General features: G+C 43.4%; 1 long non-coding RNA gene across 1 annotated transcript in view; it reads left to right on the top strand.

The window, feature by feature from the left end:
* The window catches only part of LOC127207447 (uncharacterized), a 35,442-nt gene extending 21,823 nt beyond the window's left edge, over positions 1-13,619 (top strand). Inside the window, exon 3 of the long non-coding RNA XR_007832913.1 lies at positions 13,560-13,619. This is a non-coding gene — a long non-coding RNA (uncharacterized LOC127207447). The remainder of the gene's footprint in view (positions 1-13,559) is intronic.
* Positions 13,620-15,898: the final 2,279 nt, after the last annotated feature.

The raw sequence follows: 15,898 nt of genomic DNA, 5'->3' as shown, positions 1-15,898 counted from the left end.
CCTCCCTTTCTACACTGTTGCCCTCAGGAAATAAGGAGTTCAGAGTGTGGAACAGCCTTCCCCCTGAATGCTTGGCTGAACTGGCTGGTGGAGGCTGAGCGCTAGAACAGGAAGCAGATGGATTCTAGGTGTGCTGAGCAGAGTGCCCATGGTGGGAACAGAGGCACAGTGGGGTAACATGCAGAACAGTTACTGCAAAGGGGAGCGGGCCATGTGTCTCCAGCTAGGATGCTGCACACTGCTGTATCTGCCCTCTCCTCTCTCATTTCATTTATACTTTCCCACCTCTAAGTACGTCAGAAAGCACCCCAAGAACAGGAACAGTTTTCTAGATCACCAATTATACAGTATCATCCCTAAGAGAATCAACAGCAATCTTGTTTTTAATCATTTAATATCTAGCACATTTCCAATTTTCCCTGCTTATTAAAAAAAAAAAAAAACAAAACAAAACAAAAAAAAAAAAAAAAAACCAATAACAAGCAACTCTCTTTTAGGTTTAAGTTTTCCCCCAGCACCTTCGGTAGAGCTAGGTCTGCAGACAGATAGTGCTTAAATTTCATTTTATCATGGAATGTCTTCCTTTATGGGGACTGAAAGTTTTGCTGGCTATAGTAGTCTGGCCTGGTATCTGCAGACTTTTAGAGTCTATAGTACATCTGCCCAGGACCTTCTGGCTTTTAAAGTTTCTATTGAGAAGTTATTCTAAAAGGTCCACTTTTATATGTTACTTGGTCTTTCTCCCCTGTAGCTTTTATTATTCTTTCTTTGCTCTATATGTTTAATACCTTGGTTATTATGTGTCCAGGGGACTTTCTTTTCGGGTCCAGTCTATTTGGTATTCTGTATGTTTCTTGTATCTCAAAAAGTTAGGGAAATTTTCTTCTATAATTGTGTTGAAGTATTTTCTGTGCCTTTGAGCTGAGCTTCTTCTTCTTACTTTACTGCTATTGTTCTTATATTTGGTCTTTTCATGGTGTCCCATATTTCCTGGATGTTTTGTGCCAAGTTTTTCTTCAACTGAGATATCGATTTCTTTTATCATGTCTTCAATTTCTGAGATTCTTTCTTCCATCATGGTATTCTGTTGGTGAATCTTGCCTCTGAGGTTCCTGCTTGAGTTCCTAAATTTTTCATTACCCGATTTCCCTCAGTTTGAGTATTGTTTATTGCTTCTATTTCTACTATCAGGTCTTTAGCTGTTTCATTCATTTCCTTCCACTGTTTATTTTTTTCTTAGATTTCCTTAGGGCATTTATTCTTTTCCTCTTTAAGGACCTCTATCATATTCATAAAGGCTGTTTTATGGTCTTTTTCTTGTGCTTCAGCTGTGTTGCAATATTCAGGATCTACTGTTGTAGGATATCTTTGCTCTAATGATGACACATTGTCCTGGCTGTTATTGACTGTGCTTTTTACACTGCCATTCAGGCATCCAGGTTTGGGAAGATTGTAATTCTAGCTGATGATATCTGGTCTTGCCTTTGTTGGATGCATGTTTTGTTCTGTGGCTTCTGTTGCCTTCCCTAGTTCTTAGGAGAGTGTGGTGGTAGGTTCAGCCACTGGGTTTTCCAGATGAAAGGTGTTTCTAGGTATTGGGAGCTGACATATAAGGGTGATGATGATGATGATGACGATGATGATGATGATGATGATGATGATGATGATGGGCTGGGGGAGGGAGAGGTATCTCCACTGGAGGGAGTAAAGCAGGGCATTCCACCGGGATCTGCCTAGTCCCCGGGAATGGAGGCAGAGAGTGTGGAGAGGTCTGCTACAGAGCTGGGGATGAGACTGGGGGATTGAGGAATGGAGGGAGAGGTGATGATCTGAAGTTAGCCTACCTGCTTTGCTGATCAGGGTGGCCTGAGGCTTCCCAGGGAACCCAGGAGAAGAAATTCTCTTAATTATATAGAAAAATATTCTGCAAAATGTAAACGACTGTTACAGGCTTCATGTTGGGACCATGAGCAATGGTAACAGTGGTTACAATGGCTAGCAGTTGCAGTGTTAAGTCACTGGCAACTTAGGGAATTTTCCAGATGGTGGTTAACTATCTTAGGGTTGAGACAAAAGAAGTTTTCAAAATGCTTTCATGGAAGGAAGGAAAGTTGTTTTATAGGGGTGATCATTTATTGCATCATCTAAGAACAGCGTCTGGGACAAGATTGTGTAGAGCTACCAATATATTTTCTGGGCATCTTTGGAGGAGCTATTCAAATTCTGGAAGACTCAGCTCTCTCTCCTTGAAAACGGTGATGATATTTAATATCTGCTCAAGTGAGGGGCAGAGGATAAATGTATGCATATGAAGTGTGTGCTATCACACTGGTGTCTTAGAAGTGCATTTGTTTACATACTCCAAACTCTATGAATGCTGTTTCTAAACCAAGAGCCATTTGGCATGTTGTATAACAAACAAAGGAAAGAGAGCACTCCGGGCAATTAGTTTGCTTTGTGTTTTGTAGAAATCTATTATAAGCCTGCCCTGGGGCTGGCTAATAGGTTCTCTTTCAAATTGGAAGGGGCTGGTTGGCATGCTGCATTGAGGTCAGTGAGGTTGCTTCTGGGAGCACTGGGAAGGAAGATCTGGGATAAATCGTCATACAGGTTCTGAAGGGATGAGGAGCATTTATCTATCCTCCCTCCAAATTAGACCTAAATTCTTTGATCTAGTATTGCTTTCTTCCATACTTTCCCCCTTCTCATGTTTGATGTGAACGCATGATCTTGAAACATAAAAGAATTCAATCTGGTGTTAATAGTTTTCCTGAGTGATGCTGGCAATCTATGTGTTTATAGTAGAAAATGCATAGAGGGTATTCACTTTGAATAAATAGAGGAAATAAGTTATTGATAGCTTCTTTCATCTATTGGCAACTTCCTGGTGTTTTGGGGGTTGTTGTTGATTAATTTTAATTGTTGTGCAGTTTTGTTTGTTCCATACCTGTCAATTAAAAAAAAAAAAACCTATTTTATTCAAAGTATTAACTGATCCAGTAAGAAACATTACTCAAATGCTATTAAAAAGCAAAAATCACTTATATTGTAATTTGAATCTTAAAGTCCCCTAAAGACTTGTATGTTAAAAGACTACTTACCAGCCTCTGTGACCTTTGGGAAGTGGTGGGGCCTTAGCTGGTGGCACTAGGGGGAGAAGGTTAGGTCACTGGAGCATTCCCTTAAGGCAGCCATTGGGGACACAGACCTGTCTTCTGTGTTTGCTTCTCAGCACCAGGAGACACACACCAGACTCCTGTGTAAGGTAGCATGCTACCACAGGCCTAAAGTGACACGGGCTAAATGACTTGAAGTGGTGAGCCAAAATAATCCTTCATTTGTTTCAAGTTGATTATCTCAAGTGTTTGGTCCCAACAAGGAGAGCTCTCTAACACAACTGAACTGTACAGAGGCTGTGTGTGTGAAGGTTTGGAACAGTTTAGTGCACCCAAGACATCTCAGACCTAGCATGGAATCATTGGCCACCTGTGTTTTTACATTTATTCTCTCTCTCTCTCTCTCTTTCTTTCTCTCTCTCTCTCTCTCTTTCTCTCTCTCCCCTCTCTCTCTTTCTCTTCCTCTGACTCTGTCTGTCTGTCTGTATCTCTTTCACTCTACTTTCACTTGCTCTCTCTATTTTTTTCAAAACTCATTTGTGATGGGGCTGGAGGGATGGCTCAGTGGTTAAGAGCGCTGCCTGCTCTTCCAAAGATCCTGAGTTCCCAGCAACCACATGGTGGTTCACAACCATGTGATCTGATGCCCTCTTCTGGCCTACAGGTGTATATCCAGGCAGAATACTGTATACATAATAAGAAATAAATCCTTAAAAAAAATCTCACAAATGTGTGATGGTAATGGAGGTGACCTATTTGGAGAATCTAAAATCCGCAGCTCTGCACTGAATGGTCTGTATGGGGTTAGGAAGTTGGGTAGTTCCTTCTGTAGTCTCCATTGTACTTGTGTGGTAAGAGTGTTGTGTCATCACAAGATGCTGAGTTAACAGTAAAAATAGTTCATGTCCTTTAAAAGACCTTATAGTTCAGAAATACATGAATAACTCTGAAAGGCAAAGACCAAGTCCATGCCATTAGGATCTATTTTAGATTTTCTTCTTGTGGCTTAAGAATAGAAATAGTCACAGAATGTTAAGAGTGGAAAACATCTTTGTTAACTTTGTGAATATTTCTATTCTGTTCTCTAGAGGAACAGAGCCCATAGGATGAATATGTATCTGTATCCATATCTACCTATGTCTATATGAAACATTTATTGAATCAGCTTATGGTAAAAGAGTAACCAATCTAGTCTCATACCTGAAGGGTTGAGAACCTAGCAGTGGCTTTCTCACACTGTGGACTCCCACAATCCTGTAGCTCCATGGTTCATATGTTTGGGCCTCTTGGCAGTCCCAGTCTAACCTGAAAATCATGGAGAGCTGCTGGTCCTTAGTCAGCGATAGAAACCTGGAAAGACTGGTTCTGCTACCAGTGAAAGAATCAGCAGCAGGCATGTATATCAAATCCATGGCAGACAGTACGCCAAACAAAGGAATGGGACTGATCTTTTCTCAAAGGGGAGTACTCCGCTGCCACCCACACCCCTGTCACCTGGGCTGTTATCAGAAGGCACTGTCAACACTTAGGTGGGTCTTCCCACATCAGCTAAGGCAACCAGTTCTTAGGAATGGATCCCTATTCAGGTGACTCTAACTTATGGCAGGGCACTCACACATTTTTAGAGTATTTTGAATGGACCAACCAGAACAAATTCAAACAGTAATAATGTACAGTCACATTGGATGTTTTCCTGTGTTCAGTCACTGACGCTTCCAAATGAAATTTTATACACTAAGGTGTAGTTATTCATGCAGTAATGGAGGTCTCCATTCTTGATGTCTTATTTCTACCAAGGTTGTAGAAAGGGACTCTTGATTTTAACTTTGCAATAAAATAAAACCTTATACACATTTTCATGTAAGTTGCTTTGTATTCTATGTTATTCAGAATCTAAGTAAAGGGCCTAAATGAAATCACAAAGTTAGCCTTTGTCTTTATTTAAATACATACATATATTAATACACATGTATTAAATATATATGTAATATAATACAAAACACATTAAATATTTAACACCATGATAATATACACATGATAAATATGCTTACATATCTAGAGACTATATAAAATATTCAAAAGGTTATACATAAATATTTTTAAATGATGTATTGGCATTATATAGAATGTGTATTAATATATGTAAAGGTTAAATATTTGGACATTATCTGGTCTATTGGACTTGGATGTTGCTTCTGAAATGTTCTAATCATTTACCCTTAGCTTGAGGTCTTCAATATTTTAAATTATTAGAATTATGCCTTCTTCAGTTCTGAGCAGGACAGCCCCAGTGTAACAACTTGAGTGGCACCTCTGGTGTTCCTGGGGCTTCTGTTCATCATAAACAGCATCCTTTGTTTTTCAGAGGTACCAATGCACAAATCTATGGAAGCATACTAAGCGGTGTTAGAGGTTTCTTCTGGTTGAAACTTCATAGCTATAAGGAGCTGAGTGCGGAAACAGGAAGAACAAAGGGAAGGTTTGGAGTAAGATAAGAGAAAACTTGAACATAGGGAACTTTCTTCCGTTTACCCAATCACAAGCAGTAATTGTAAAGATCCTATATAATAGTGGGATCTAGGGTGCCATTCGGCGGCCATTTGGATCCATTATCTAAGGGACATTGGGGCCAAGTTTGGCTGCAAAGGCATGTAAGCGCAGAAGCCTTTAGCTTGGGCACTCGGTGTAGGGATTTGAAGTTCTCCACAGTGCATTTCAGTGATGGTGGGGGCTTAGAGGTATGGATGAAGACAGTGTTCCCATGGGTGAGGAGAGGTGTCACGGGCCTGAGCCTCAGGTGTCCCAAGGACACAGATAGGACTAGAATGAGTCAGTACAGGCTGTCCAGAGGTCATCATAGGCTGGCCAGGCATAGGGCAAAATGCCTGAGCAGATATGGTTCACCTAGTGCTAGGATTTGTGAGAGGCAGGGGGAAACCATGTTGGTAGAAGAGGAAACCTGGCACTCAAAGGAAGGGTAAACAGGCTACCCAGAGGAGACCTGATAAGCTGTGATCATATGGTGGGGGAGGAGGTCCCTTCCTGTCACAGGTCTAGGGCAGGGGAATAGGGTGAAAGAGGGAGGGGGGAACAGGAAGATACAAGTGAGGGGACGACAATTGAGATGTAATCTGAATAAATTATTTAAATAAAAACAAGACAAAACAAAACAACCTCCTTCTTAAAGAAGAAGAAGAAGAAGAAGAAGAAGAAGAAGAAGAAGAAGAAGAAGAAGAAGAAGAAGGAGAAGAAAAAGAAGAAGAAGAAGAAGAAGAAGAAGAAGAAGAAGAAGAAGAAGAAGAAGAAGAAGAAGAAGAAGAAGAAGAAGGAGGAGGAGAACCAGGAAACTTTACCCAGGAGAAAAAGTCTGGATGAAGGTCTGTAAAAAGGGCTGACTGTAGCCATAAAGACCATGGCCGGGGTGGGAGTGTCCTTCACCTCCAAGGGTACCAGAGGGGCACTGGACAATCAACAGTCAGTTCCCCGGAGCCAGGGATATGTTTCCACTGACTAGGAAGAAGAAACTCACCAATCCGTTGGGGTTGGATGCAGGAATGTACAGCCTGTTCCAGGTGGACCGGAAATGGGGTCCAGGCACGGCTTCAACCCATGATGGGGAAACACAAACAGCAGGAGAGCCTGTCAAGCCTCAGCACCAAATGCCGAGGTGTAGGTGGCAGAACTATGTGACAGAATCCATAAAGTCACACCATGTGACAGATCTCATGTGGGAGGTTTATTAAGGGAGGGGACACAACTCCACTACAGAGGCTGATACTAATGGCTGCTTGGTGTGCCCAGATGACGAGGATCAACTGTACCCAGGAAATGACAGTGCTTTTAGGCAGCAGGAGGCGGTCTGAAAGCGTGAATGATGCCCGTATCCCTGTCTCACCATCACCTCCTTGCAGTTCCTCCTCTTTTTTAATAACCAAAAAGGGAGGAATGTTAGCAATCAGTCTCTCCATGGCCAGGTCCAGGGAGTTGGCCACAGCAGGACATGTCATCACAGCCGCCAAAATGTGACATATTCCCATTGTTGCCAAGAGCTGCACACCACCTATAAAAGGACCTTTTCTCTTCCCCCACACCCTTTATTTCTCCACCCTCTCCCTGAGGCAGCCTTCATGTCCCCTCCCTTAGTAAACCTCCCATGTGAGATCTGTCACATGCTGTGACTTTATGGATTCCGGGGCATAGTTCCGCTGCCTAAATCTCAACAGGTGGAGTTTATATTATTCTTGTCATCAATTCATTTATGCTGCTGTCCATCATTCCACTCGTAAATCAACGGGCGCTTATTATATACTGTGCCACTTTTGCAAATTAAATGCACAGACACTACTAGCTGTGAAAAAGACCTAAGAGAGGAGAAAATGGCACAAAAGGACTAGAACTGACACGGCTACTGTTTCGGAAACACCTGGGTTAGGATAGAAGAGGTTTTCCTGACAAGATGAGTTGTGGTTCCTTGGGCATTTGGGATGCTGCAGACAGTTTGTGTGAGCTGTGGTACCCGGATAAGGAGAAGGTTGGGAGTGAGAGTGAGAGGGGGCAAGAAACAGTGTAGCTGGGAAATGTAGCAAGAGGAGATGTGGAGGTCTTCTGTGCGACTGGTGCATAGGGAATGGTAAACTGGAATGGAGGAGAACGCCTTGAGGCTTAGGAAAGGACCCAACCACTGGTTACAGTGCTAAGTAGGTAGACTTTCTACACGAACGTGAGAGAAGAAGTTTGTGTCAGGAGAACATGCAGTATCTTTAAGAGAGAACCAAATCTCGACTGAAGTACAAAGTCAAGAGTATTTTGAGAAGACTTATGGGCGCTTGAGCACTGCTATGTGGAGTAAGGCTACTAAAGTCAGAGTCAAAAAAGTCTGGAAGGCAGGGAATAGAGGAAGGTGCTGGAAAACAAAACAAAACAACAAAACAATAGTAAAGGTGGGATGGAGTCCTTGGGACACATGGACAGGAATTTATGTTTTCGATGGAGAACAAAGAAGTGTTTCATATGTGGCGTGGAGGAGAAGCTGGCCTCAAAGATTCTGGCAGGTGTTTGGATGGTCTGGTTACTGCAGATTTAACGTGGGTCTGGTGCACACGTGGAAGTAGAGTCTGCACGTGCTGAAGCTTAGGGCAGGCTTAGACCCTGGTTTAAATGGATCTCTGATAAACTGCCAGATGTTTTATCATATTCCCATGAAGACTGGAAACACTATTCAAAAAGTAAGGGAGTATAGATGATTGCTCGTTGTTGTGGGCCAGTGTGAGGTGCGGTGCTTTCTACGGATGTGCATGCTCTCTGTGCGTGCTCATGGGCCATGTCTTTTAGAAATCAAATGCAGGTCTTTCCCCTTTGGCATTCCGAGCTATCATGGTTGGTTGTTTATTATCTAGACATGCCTGTACCTTTACCGTCTACTAGCACATTTCCTGCATTTCTCATGGCAGTCATAAGAGTTTGCAATTTTCTGTTTGTTTTATTTTTTTGGGGGGGGGAGACTTTTCTCTTACATTTCCTGCATGTGCTGTGAACCTACACTTTTTGTTTTGTTTTGTTTTGTTTTGTTTTGAGACAGGGTTTCTCTGTGTAGCCTTGGCTGTCCTGGAACTGGCTTTGTAGATCAGGCTGGCCTTGAACTCACAGAAATCTGCCTGCCTCCAAGTCCCTGAGTGTCGGGATTACAGGCATGTGCCAACATGCCAGTTGCATTGATTTTTAAAAAAAATTTTATCTCTTATCTGTGAGTAAATTGATGTTTTTCAGTTCATGATGGTCACTTTGAGTTATTTCTGTGCACTTTATCTCTTGTGCTGGTTTAGTGATATATCTTATTCTTCATCTGTGATTCTTGTCAATCACTTTGACACTCCTTTACAACAACCTTATTTTTCTAATTATAATGATAAAAGAATTTTATTTCTGATGAATGCTACTTTTGATATCATGGAGTTGGTTTAATGTGTTAGAGCAATAACGGATAAAATAAACATGTATAATGCATGAGAAAATTTTGTCCAGGAAATAAGAAAATAATTATCTCTTTAATGTTTGGTACTGATTTAATTATTTTTGGTCCCTGTGTGAGAATGAATAGTCATAATAATTGCTACATAAAGGGACATACTTTTTAAATGTGTTACATGTCAGCATGCAGCTTTAGCAAATAAATATACAGGAAGTTTTGACAATGAAATTTTAGCTCCCAAATGAAAAATTGAATAAAAGCTTGTAATTTTTAGAAAACTAGAGACTTGTCTTGATAAAACATTTTACTCATGAAGACCCTAATTAGGTTTGCTAAACCAAACAGCCAAAAGCTTGTCTGAAAAATGCCCTGATAGCCCCTACCCCTGCATAGCCCCCAGGCCCATGCAGGTATAAGATGCTTGCTCCCTTGTGGTTACCCACTTGGGGATTGGGTTCTGGACATAGGATAATTCTGCATTTCCCACGAGGCTGGCCATCTTGTGCACATTTAGTGCCTGGCTTTCAGGCTCTTCGTGAAGAAGAAGAAGAAGAAGGAGAAGAAGGAGAAGAAGAAAAGGAAACGGACCTTATTCTATAGTATTTTAAACCAAATATTTGTTAAAAAATCATAAATTGTAATTAGGAAATATATAACTCGGCATCTCATTTGCATTCTCCAACCTTGTTTCTAATCCTCGTCAACAACTTAACCTGTTACTTGGTTGAGTGAGGGAACCTTAAGTTCCATTATATTGTATTTACTCGGCATTGCTTAGCGATGTTCAAAGGCTTAGCGATGTTCAAAGGCTTAGCGATGTTCAAAGGCTTTCTACGACAGACTTATCAAGGTGGATACAAAGTAGCTCTCAAGGTGATAGGAAAGTATTGTTCTGTCACTATTTTAGCTTGGGTGCTTTTTAATGTTTAAGATTTTTAAGGAAACTATGACATGGAAATGGTGGTCCAATATAGAACTGTGTTCTAGATGAATACAGTAGAAGCCATTTGATTCGCAATGAAAACTTAGCTGTTCTTAAACATATGTGTGTGCAGACGTGTGTGCTTGCTTGTTACCCATGTGAGTGCCGTAACACTGGTGTGCACAGACCTGATGGGAACTTGTGCAAGTTGGTTAATTCTTCTATCATGTGGGCTCTAGGGACTGCCCTAAGATCGGCAGGCATCTTGCCCTCTGAGCCATCTTGCCTGCCTTTTTAATTTTTCTCTCATTTCAAGTAGAAGCTTGGTGAAATTCATAGTGCATAGTGTTTTCTGTGCACATGGTTTGAAAAATTACCCTCAGTGGGTTAGTTATTTCTGTTTGGTGTTAAAGTGACTGGATTCTGTGGGGTGGGAGAGGACAAAGCCATGGCGGGTAGAGTATTGAACAAGAGATGTCAAGTCAGTGAGGCAGGGAGAACGTGTTAAGAAGAGACTTCAGACTGACTGGAGTGGTTAAACAGACAGAAGGACAAGAGCAACAGTACAGAGAAACAGGCAGAGGGATAGAGACAAAGAGAGCAGTGACGGTGAGAGACAGAGATGAGAGACAGCCAGGGATAGCAGTGAGACAGAGAGACATACCGAGATGGAGAGACAGAAGAGAGGCCGAGGGGTCACAAAATGAGGGGGAAGCAAAAGTTACCAGTAGCGGAAGGGAGGGGAAGAGTCAGGGAGAGAAGAGGGAGGTAGAGCCAACAGGTCTGAGGTCTTACCTGTGACAGTCACCTGCACTCCCTCCTTGTGAGTGACGTGGAACAAGCCTAAGTTTATCTTCTGCTGCTAGTTGAGTGGAAAAAATCACCAGAGAGAAAAGTAGCCGATTTACCCCCTGGGTTAACCGGCTTTAGTTTTTACCTAGGCCAGGCTCCCTGATCCTGACCGTGGGTCCTGAGCTGCAGTCGCCATTGCTTAACATGAATGTGGAAATGTGGTTACCAGGCTGCAAGTCCCAGTTTCAATCAGTAAGTAATTATGAAAATCAGTCTCAAAGAGCTGAGGAAGGGTGTTGCTTTCCAGGCAATAATTAAACCTCTTAGTGCTCTGGGTGGTTGATGTTTCATTTTGAGTGAGTGTGTGTGTGTGTGTGTGTGTGTGTGTGTGTGTGTGTGTGTGTGTGTGTGTGTGTGTGTGTGTGTTTCCCTCTAAACTTTTGCAGGTGGAGAAAGAAGCAAGTTGCTGACTGAGGTTCATTTGTTGAGGCAGGCAGAACTCCCATCAGCTACAGCAGGGAATGAATGGAATGGAATGTTTCAGAGCTGAAGATGGAAAAAAAAAAAAAAAAAAAAAATTCAGCTGCTTTCTTTCTAGCCCAAAGAGAAAACTTTTTAAAAAAGTGAATAGAAGCTTGAAAACTCTGGTTGTTTTTATAGAGGAATTTATAAATTAAAATTATTTCTTACGTGTGTGTGGGGGGGGGGTGTGCATGCTACAGCACACATCTGTAGGTCAAAGGACAACTTTGGGGAGTCACTTCTCCTCTTTTACCTTTATGTGGAGTTTGGGGCTCTATCTCTGCTTGCTAGGCTTGAAGGGCAAGCCCCTTTACCCACTGAGCCACCTTGCCAGGTTTTTGAGCAATCCCTCAAAATGTGGAGCTTGCCCTACAGCTTTAATGGGAGCCAGCCAAACATGCTTTCCTATTTCAGCTTCTGTAAAATAAACAGTTGTTAAAAAGTTACATCAGAGGTCCTCTGAAGGACTCCACTCACCAGGGATGGAAGCAGAAGCTGAGTCTCACAGTCGAACTTTTGGCAGAGGGCAGGGAGTCCTGTGGATGAATGGCGGGATAGAAGGATGGAAGGGAACAGGAGCTCCACAGAAGACCAACAAAGCCAACAAATGTGGGCCCAGGGGCCCGGGCGGAGACTGATGCACCAATCAAGGACCATGCATGCAGAGGACCTAGGCCCCCACTCAGATGTAGCTGATAGGCAGCTCGGACTCCATATTGGTCCCCTATTAAAGGGAACAGGCATGGTCGTTGTCACAGGTTCTGTTGTCTCCACTTTGATCACCTCCTCCTGATGGGATGGCCTTACCAGGCCACAGAGAAAGAGGATGCAGGCAGTCCTGATGATAGGTCAATTGGTCGGGGAGAAGGGCTTCCCCTTTCTGAGGACTGAGGGAGGGGAAAGGGGGAGTGAGGGAGGGGGAGGGGACTACAATTAGGATGTAAAGTGCATACATTTTAAAAAATAAATTTAAAATTTAAAAAATGACATCATACAGAAGAGAAGGAGGGTGACAGTGAAAAGATTGACAGGCACCATGCACCCTTGTCTTCTGATGTAGTCTAGACTCAAAGGAAGCCTTTCTCTCTCTGGAAGTGCCAGGCAGGGCTGCTTTGAAGGTCTTGGAGCAGGAAGGCCTGGGGGACGAGTTACAGAAGGAGGTAGGCACTGTTCTTCAACTCTGGTCCTGTCCAAGTTGCGAGCTCTTCTGCAGGATGCTAAAAATATCTTCCCATGTACACCGCGTCCAGGGTCGCATTGCGGAGGGTAGCGTCTTTGCCAGGCAAAGGATAGGACACCTAGTCTAACTTGTACAAAATGACCTGTTTGTCAGAAACTCATATTTGACTGAGAATCCCATGTTTGGTTTTGCTAACTTGGCCATCCAATAAAAGTCACCTGTGTTGGACCCTGCCAGACCCTAAGCCTCTCAACTGGGAAGTAATTAAGCCTGCTATTCCTGGGGCTGTGGGAATTCTTTTATCTTCTAGATGGTAGTGTATGTGGAATTGGAAATAACTGTGAGTAAAGGGAATGGCTTTGTGGATCTGGTGTCATTAACAGATATAAGTGAAGTTGTAGAATAGGTAATAAAAATGGCCTTTAGAAGCTGGGTGGTGGTGGCACACACCGTTAGTCCCAGCACTCAGGAGGCAGAGGCGGGCAGATCTTTGTGAGTTCAAGGCCAGCCTGGTCTACAGAGTGAGTTCCAGGATAGCCAGAGCTACGTGGAGAGACCCTGTCTCGGGGAGGGGGGAAAAAAAAAGACCTTTAGATTGAGTTACTAACTTTGGTGAGGCCCATGGCTGTTGATCAATTTGTGATAATCACAAGTGTGCTCTAATCTAAACTCTCTCTGTATTCTTGTGTCTGAGTGAAGGCGAAAAGACACCTCAGGTGTTCCTCAGACACAGTCCATGTTTTTTTTAAATGACAAATTCTGTCAGTGGTCTGGCCTGCCTCAGAGAATTTCTTGCCTCCACAGCACTGGCATTATAAATGCACTTTTTTAGAAAGGGCCGATGGTGGGTAGGTGGGGGTAGGCAGCTGGAGGTTAAACCTAGTACTATCCCAACTGCTCTATCTCCTCAGCTCCTCGGATGATTCCTAATGCACAGACAGAAGATGCATTAGCGAGGCACTAAATACTGCATTTCTTATTCTGTTGAGATGCTATCTTTCAAAGATCTCAAAAATTACAAACTGTAAATGGTAACGTTGGCTCTTGTTTGATTTTCAGGTGGAAAGTTCGAGGAGTTAAAAGTTCCAGGCCCGTGCTTCCTGCGTGACTTCAGTGTGCTCTGTGAGTGAGTACCGATGTATGCCCTGGATTCCAGTTGTAGTTTTATTTTGAAGTTGTTCTAATTTCTACATTTTGCAGGCTGTTTTGATCCATGTTTTTGAACCTGCTTTTTCTGGGTGGGTTCTGTAGGACATGATCTAGATTTTTAAATGGTTCTGATTTCTAACACAGGTTGCTCTGAATAGTTTATTGTGTGAGCACGTGAGAGAGACAGAGACAGAGAGACAGAGAGACAGAGAGAGAGAGAGAGAGAGGGAGAGAGAGAGAGAGGGAGAGGGAGAGAGTATGTGTGTCTACATAAGGCTATATATGCTTTCTTCTTTTTCTTTTTCTTTTTTTCCTATTGCATTATAGCGTAAAGCTTGAGATGAATGTGAGATGACAGGACTTGTATGCAGGTCATGTCCTGCACTTTTACAAGGTTCCCCAGTCAGTTTCCCACATAGTAACTGTCACAGCAATGATCAGCAGCTTAGGATGCCTCCTGCATTCTTCACCAGCTGCCAAAACAATTGCTTAAGTAAATGGTTCCTGCGGCCAATGACCATTAACACTCCCATCTGCAACTGGCTATGAGCTGAGCCTCTGAGGCCCCAGGCTCGGCTGGCTGCCTGTACTTGGTACAGTGTGGGGAAGCTTGGCTGCTGGCCCTTGTCCCTCCCATCTGTTTCTTACAGAGGAAGAGGGGCTCTGAGCCATCTGAGGGTTCTCTGCTAGTGGGATCACATCAGGGCCAGTAGGAGGCCATGTTCCCTCCAACTTGGAAGCCAGGAGTTAATTCTAAGACTGGCAGATTCCACCTACTGTGTGCCCTGAAGCGGTTCTAACTGCTGGTCATTGATAAGCATGTTTGAAGCCATGAAACAAGGGAAACAAGTTAAAGTGTAGAAATGCAGGCTTATTTGGAACAGCTCTCGGCCGCCATGCATGGGGAGAGGCAGAGAAATTGCAAAAGAAAGGTGTGCCTGGGGTGGGGGTGTGAGAGAAGAGAGTGGGGCCACCAAAATGTCCGGATTATATGGTGAAGGGGGAGGGGAAGCCATTACCCCTGGGCTGGACAGTCCAGGGTAGAGGGTGAGGTATGCCAGCCATGCCCTGCAGCAAGTAGGGACCAGAGGATGCTGGGAGAACCAGGGAGCCAGGTCCAATTTGGTCCAAATGGCACCTTAGGTGGATCTGAAGTTCAGTGTCCATAGGTAGCCAGCTAGGCCCATTCTGGGCCATCTGGAGTTTTCAAAATTCTATATGTGGGGCCAGAAAAAGCTTAGTCTAGGGTGGAACGGTTCCTTTTACAGTGGCTCAACGCTCCTGAATGCACAGATTAAACCCAGAGACTTCTGAAACCTTATTTTCTTTTGACTCAGAAATGCTGTCAGCCCAGCATTGCCCACATAGAAGCTCACTGTGCCCCGCCCTGTGCTGCTGAATGAACATGGCCCCATGCCTGCCCCCTTCTCAGCCGTTTCCCAGGTTTCACGGCCTCCTAGAGCATGCTCAGCAGGAGTTAGCAAAGAGTAGCCTGTCCTCACTGCTTTCAGTTTCACCTCTCTGTTCTGAGGAAAACTCTCCTACCTACTTATTTCTTACTTAGAAGAGACTGGTTGCTGAAGCCGGAAAGGGGCTGCTTGGGAGTCAAGAGTGGCCTGGGATCCAGGAAGTACCTCAAGTTAATACCGGGTTGAATTTTTCCAATTTTTAACTCAGACATAGGCCCATTTGCTCAGGCCTGGGTCTTACTCCAAAACTGCTGAACTCTGTGGGCCTAGCAGCTAATGCTGGGTGCTCGGTACTGGCTCATGGGCTGAGGTCAGATTATTAATGTTGGTTTTGATGGATCTTTTTTTTTTTTCCCCCTCTTGACTTCTTTCGTAAGGAGCATTCCAAAGCAGCTCTATGATTCTTCCCGAAGTGAATCTCATATCCCTTGGCCTTGGCAAGAGAAAAGCCAGGCTGGAAGCAGAGGGCTTCTGCTGGGGGTGGCACAGTGGCCTTCAGGGGAGCTCGGGATATTTTCCCTTTGTCTCACCACAGCTGTGTCTCAAGCAGTGCAGTGGCTACAATGCCTTAGAGGAGATTTACGGACAAATCTTAGACATGTAATTCTTTCTCCTCAGTCCTTCAACTCCCACCAGGACTTATCAGCCAAGTCTATCTTATTCTTAGTTACATTTAAAGATGGCGGCATTATAAAAGTTACTGTGAAGAGCTAAATGAATTAATCATATTTTTGAGAAATTTATACACGTATAAAATGAAATACGATCCTATCCATTCCC

This window comes from Acomys russatus, chromosome 24, assembly GCF_903995435.1.
Source record: "Acomys russatus chromosome 24, mAcoRus1.1, whole genome shotgun sequence".
NCBI lineage: Eukaryota > Metazoa > Chordata > Mammalia > Rodentia > Muridae > Acomys > Acomys russatus.
Note: the sequence above shows the minus strand (reverse complement) of the source record. Positions and strands in the feature narration are given on the sequence as shown.